Genomic DNA, 6,507 nt, shown 5'->3' on the forward strand with positions numbered 1-6,507 from the left:
CCACAGTCAAACAAGGTAAAAGCTGCATGACCAGCGACTGGAATAGTACCTTGGACCAACTCTCCCTTGGTCACTTGCTCGATAGTGGCTGCGTAGGCACGCCCTGCCACTGTCTTCTGGTTACCCGTCTTCTGCTGGGAAGATTGTTGCGGCGGGTACGTCTGCTGCGGCTGCTGCTGAGGAAGTCGCTGAGGCACTGGCTGTGATGTTCCTGGCGTGTTCCTCCTCAGATCGTCGGACTGCTTCTTCCGACAATCCTTGATATAGTGGCCCATCTTGCCACAGTAGATGCATCCTCCAAGGTCCCGCGGACACGGTCGGCCAGGATGATCCATCCGACACTTTGGGCAACCTGATGTTGCCACTATCTGTCTCTGTTGTTGCTGCTGCTGGGGCTGGCTGCCGGTTGTTGTGATTCCTCTTTGCTGGCGGAGCAGACTTCTTTCCACCCGAATTCTGATGGAATGGACGCTTCTTAGGCCAACTCTTTTGGCCTTGCTGCTACTGGTTACCCTTGGACTGTGGAGTCTTCTGGGAGTCGGTCCACTCCTGCTCCAGAAGTGTAGCCGTCTCCAGGGCTTCCTCAAGAGTCGAGGGAGCACGCGTGAACACTCTCAGGCGCAAGGCTAACTTCAGTCCACGAGCAAACTTCATCGCTCGTTCTTTCTCGGTCACGTATACGTGTGGACAGAAGCGCTCCAGGCTTCTGAACTTCGTGATGTAGTCTGCCAAGGTAGAGCTCCCCTGCTGAAGGTCGAGGAACTCCTGCATCTTACGACTGCGCTCGTGGGTCGGAAAATAGGCCGCGTAGAAGACCTCCATGAACTGCTCCCACGTAACTGGTCCACCTCCAAACTTGACATCCCAGGTGGTCGCCCACCACCTTTCGGCATCCTTCAGGAGCCGATACGTGCCAAAGTCTACCTTTCTGTTGTCACTGACCTACAGCACACGAAAGATCCGCTCGATTTCTCGTATCCAATCCTCGGCTGCCTCGGGTGTAGACTTTCCATCAAAGGAGGGAGGGTTCATAGCCATGAACTGCTTATATGGCACGGCTGTCGCTGGAACTGGAGAGGGAGTAGGAACCGGAGTCTCTCGCTCCTAAGAGGTTCGCATGTTCTCTCCCATAGCACGCATGGCCTCAGCCTGCCTGCCCACAACCTCAGCTAGGTTGCTCACAGTGTCCATGATACGATCGCAACGCTCGCGCCAAGCCATCTTGTGCCAAAAAGAAGGTACGTGTAAGCGATGAGACAAGTCAAAGCATAACTTCATTACTTAAAAAAAGCAGACGCATACATATCATCAGTACAAGCCAAAATTACCCTCTATAACAGGGTTATGATACATAAAGCTCCGCAACAAAAACACAAACAAAGCAAGTCTACAAAATGAACACTGACTCAGTGTTCCAACCATACATGTTAACATATGAACAAACACAATCACCGCTGCCTACGAGTGTAGTAGTTGCGGTAGGTGTTCCGATTCCCGTATCGTCGCTGCATCGGACGAGGAGGAGAAGCAGGTGTGTAATCAGGAGGACTCACTGCCTGAGACCCCGGAGGTGAAGCTGGCGTGTACTCGGGAGAAACTGGTGCAACCGGTGCATCTCCCACTGGGTCAACTGCTGACTGAGCCTGACCGTCCTCAGGAGCCTCATTCTCCTCGGTCTCAGCGTTACCCATTATGAGTTCGTCGCCCAACTTGCGCTGACACTCGATCTCTATATGCCCCCTAAAGCCACAGTAGGGGCATATGCTCAAGGCACGAGGACAAATCTGTTCTGCGTGATACTCGTCACATCTCCCACAAGGAGGTGCCAGATGTGCAAGTATCCGGGCACTCCGCATGATTTGCCGAACTGCTTGATCAAGGGCCTCCGTGCCTCGAATCAAGTCGATAAGAGCTCCGAGCATTCGCTCATTTCTCGAGTCAGCAGGCATCTAACAGGTTATGTAACAAGTTAAGCATGCAAGGCTAAGTACAACAGAAATCATTAAGAAACAAATGAAAATAATAATTCAGAACATACTTACAGTGCGATGAACGTTGCACGCAGAAGTCTTGGACCACACTTATAAACTGCAGCTCTGATACCAATCTCTGTGACGCCCCAAACCCCGACCTTGTAAACACCTTTGGTTTTTGAGGAAAAATTTTTTTTTGAAGGATATACAGAGTGAAAAACAACTAGCGGAAGTAAAAGAGGAAAACAGGGGTAAAGCAAAGAGGCCGCAAGTCTGAGCGAGCCACAGTGAGAAACCAAACCACAAAACAAGTAAAGTGCTTTTCATTTCCACAGTATTTACAATGATACAAAAGGGAGACTGGGTACAAAAAGAAACAACCTCATAAAAAGGAGAGGTACAACCCCTCAAACCCCAAAACCAGAAGAAGCCAGAATCTGCTGCAAAGTGTGGGTCTCAAGGCTCCTGCTGTGCGCCGTCGCATCGCGCTACATCTACTCGTCACCTGTATCCCCATAAAACGGGGTCAGTACTCTTGCGAGTTGGTGAGACAAACCATCCATACATTATCATTTTTAAGGAAAAGTAGAAGGTAAGCAACATGCTACAAGTGTGCTAAGTACAAGACTATAACTAGCATGATGGAACAGTTAGAAACACTTGAATAAAAGTACCAGTGCGTGTCAGGTAGGTGCACGTGCCACAAGACTGTAAAACTACAAGTAAGTAACAGTGCAACTACTAAAGTATCAAAACAGAAACTGAACAACAGAAGTAGCAGCTAAAGTAACAGGGTAGGAACCAACCAACAGAGGGTAGCAACTGAACAAAAGTGTGTACTGCTCTAAAGTAGCAACTATAGTAAGTCAGTCTGTTTGGTTAGTCCTTATATTCATCTTTTTACCTCCTTCGGGTACGCGAAGGAAAACCCTCGAGTTCTGTGAGACATGCACCCGACGTCTGTTATTCAATTTCTAATGTGCTAACCGGGGATGCTACAGAACGAGAAAACCACCTGCGGGCGACACGCAGCCAGGAGAAACCTTTCGCAGGGGTAAAGGATTGCAATCCGTACTACTGTAGTAGCAAAGGTCCCTGTAGAGGGTGACCTTGAGCTCCCTAACTCCGAGTGACTGGAGGTCAGAGGGCACACCGGCTCCTCAAAGGAACAAGTCGTAGTAACGACACGTCACTCGGGGCTGTACCATTCACCCTCTCCCTGGGTGACCAAATTGTGAATGGGGCGCGACAGGTTTATCTTATTTAGGCTCAAACTTCAAGTCATACGTCCTCTCGAGGTAGTCGTGCCTCGTGGTCCTCGCGAAGTACGCAAACGAGGACTTGGCCTGCCCATTCACGTGCTCAACCTCACACGGCTACCACGAGCACACCGCCTGTGAGGGCGATAGTTATACCATTTTATTTTATGCCTAGGGTGATACGAACATGTGAGCACATTCTCACTGACCCGGGCCATTGCCTGTAGACTCCAACCGAGTCTCAAAACCTCAACAGCGCAAAAGTGTCAACCCCTATGATAATTTGAATACCTCTTCAAGTGTATGCCACGTAAAGCGCACCTCTGGTGCAGTGTATATCTATCGATATACGAGAGAGGTCCAAACCCGAAGAAGCTCGACAAGTGAGCTGGTGATGCGAGTGTCCAAACGTGCCAACTTGCTCTCACGAGACGGAACAACCCGCATTGGAGCAAGTTCGTCAAACCACACGCGTACCATCTTAACACGACAACTCTCGTGTAGCGAGGCCATCCGCCAGGGGTCCTCGCAAATCCCACACTCACAAGTGTCAGGGGAAGAGGAAACAAGATTATCCCATACTAATGGGAATAACATTGGCGTAACCAAAAGTGGGGTAGGCCATTCGGCAGGGGTCCTCGCAAATCCCACACTCACAAGTGTCAGAGGAAGAGGAAACAATATTATCCCATACTAATGGGAATAACATTGGCATAACCAAAAGTGGGGTCCGCACGCCTGGGGTACGAAAGCGACCACAACCTTAAAGGTCCGTAGAATCGGACAACCTTATGTGAGCGTGAGCCGCAACATCGCTTGCAACCCATCTGCACTAACTCCCTTACGAGGCCGCGGGGTATGAGCAATAGAAGCCTCCAACCGAGACATATGTCGCTAACAGGGGACCCGCTCCGCCTAAGGCTCGATATTTCCTAACGGCATGGAAAGGCAATCGCCGCCACAGATGAATTCCACGGAACTCCAAGGGGATTGCACCAACCTTGTGGCTACCCATAAGGGGTTCAAACCCCGGGTCCGAGCACTCCAAAGGGCTGCCCAACGATGTGACAAGGTTACCGGGTGCCTTAGCACCCGGTGCCGCTGTGGCGCCAACAAGGGAACCTAAAACCCGAAAACGGGGGGGGGGGGCTGACCAAGAGGCTAGGCCACGGGGGCTCTGTCACCCTTGATCCCCGCCTAGGAACTGGCCCCATGGGGCTGACAGCCATACTGGCCTCAGCCCGCATGCGCCAACCCGGGTGTGCCAGCACCCGGCTAAGCCTAAAGTGCCCACAAGAGGGCTAGGCTTAGCCCAGGGCCCTACGGGCCAACTGAGACCTTAAGCGAGTTCGGCTCGCTCATGACCAAGCTTAGCTGGGTCATGAAAGACCCCTGGTCTGAACCCAGCTGTGGGTTCAGACCAGGGTGTCGGGCCTTAGCCCACACCCATAGGGGTGCGGCTAACCCAACCACCCGGTTGGGTGAGCCAGGCCAAAGGCTCTGGCCTGTACCCGATTGGTCCAGGCCCGACCAACTAAAAGGGGGCAGGGCACTAACTGGGGGTGCCCCACAGGCACCCCTGGTCTGGCCCGGGGGTAGGTCCTTACCAAAGCACCCAGCGGGTGCTCGCCAGCCCGCAGTGGGCACCAAGGAGGTGGCCAAGGTGGGGCGCCAAAGCAGGGTGGCGGTCTTGACCACTGAAGGTCCAGACCCAGCCTGACTACCCCAGCAACCGAAGTTGCTGGGGACAGGCCACGCCTGGTCTGACCCAGCCAAGGGTCCAGACCAGGCCCAAAATGGGCCAGCGCACCACTAAGTGGTGCGCCCAGCACCATGCCCCGGGTGCACTAAGCACCCGGCTCTAGGATGCACTGCAGCCAACAGGCCAAGGAGGAGGGGGAGGCTGCCTGCTACAGACTCCTAGTCTGTAGCATCTGGCCCGGCCCAACCATGGGCCGAGCCAGGTCGCACCCACTCAGTGGCTGCGCCAAAGAGGTGACCCGGGTGCCATGCGCACCAGGCCACCCGCCTGCCAAAAGGGCTTTGGCCCGGTCAAAGCACAGAGAAAGGGGCCCATGCAGGCCCCTGGTTCGAGCCAAGTGGTGGCTCGAGCCAGGGCCTGCAGCCCCGATATGGCAGATCAGACCTTAACCCCAAAAAAAACTCCCGGGTGCCAAGGCACCCGGGTGGTGCGTGTGCACCCACCAAGGAAAGAAGGGGGGGGGGGGGGATGTGGTAGTGTGGGTGTGTGCGCGCACCCACGGTGGGCTCACCCGTGGTGGGCTCACCCATGGGTGGACCCACCTCGGGTAGGTCTGGGTCCAGTGTGGCCCAAACCACCCAAGCCAACCTAAATGCTGCAGCATCAACTGCAGCCAGCCCAGCAATGGGAAAAGCCGGACTGACCGACTTGGGTCAGTCCGGGGCTCGTCCCGTGCCTGCAACTGCCCAACCCACCAGCAGTGGGCTCGGCAAGGCCACCAACCGGCCTGGGCTGGCCTTGCAAGGGCTCAGCCCAGCACCTTGCCCAGCTCCAGCCCAAAGGTGGGGGGGGGGGCGCTCTAGCATCACCACGAACCCACACACACACACACAATTTTTTTTTGAAACAAAAAAAAAAAAAACTTGAACAAAGCCAAAGAAGGAGGGCCTCACCTTAGTGCTGGGTTGGCCCAGCTGAACCCACAGCACGAGAGTGGAGGAGGAAGTAGAGAGGAAGAAGAGAGAGGGTGTCGACCCTCTCTCTCTTCCCTTTTCTTGTTTAAAAAGGGGGAAGAGAGATGGACGGTGGGGAGGGAAGGAAAGGAGATGGGGGGTCTCCCTCTCCCACGCCCCACCCTCCTCTAAGTACCTAGGGGAGGGTCTAAGGAGGCCCCCAACCACTCCCCTTAATTTAAGGGGAGTGGTTGGCCTTGTCCATTCAAGGTCAACCTCCCTAAGGAAAATCGACAACCCCCCCTCCTTCCCCTTTTTTTTTATATTTTTTTTTTTTGAAAAAGGGGGCAAGGGCTACCCCCTAAGGGGCGCCCAGCCTAGTCCCCCAAAACGTGGGCTGTGCCCACCCACTTTTGAAAATGCCTCTTTAAGGCCTCAAAAAGAAAAAATTCCAACTTTTCAAAAATCTCATTTTGAAAAGTGGTTTTTTGTAAATACTTCTTTTCATAAGCCTTTAAAAGGAGACATGGGCTGGGGTGGAGCCCATGTCAACTTCTCTAAATTCACAAACCTACCCCTTGTAAAACACTTTTCTAAAACCCTCTACTAGGTTTTGAGGA

Source organism: Nuphar pumila, chromosome 8 (assembly GCF_984573655.1).
Source record: "Nuphar pumila chromosome 8, dmNupPumi1.hap1.1, whole genome shotgun sequence".
Lineage (NCBI taxonomy): Eukaryota > Viridiplantae > Streptophyta > Magnoliopsida > Nymphaeales > Nymphaeaceae > Nuphar > Nuphar pumila.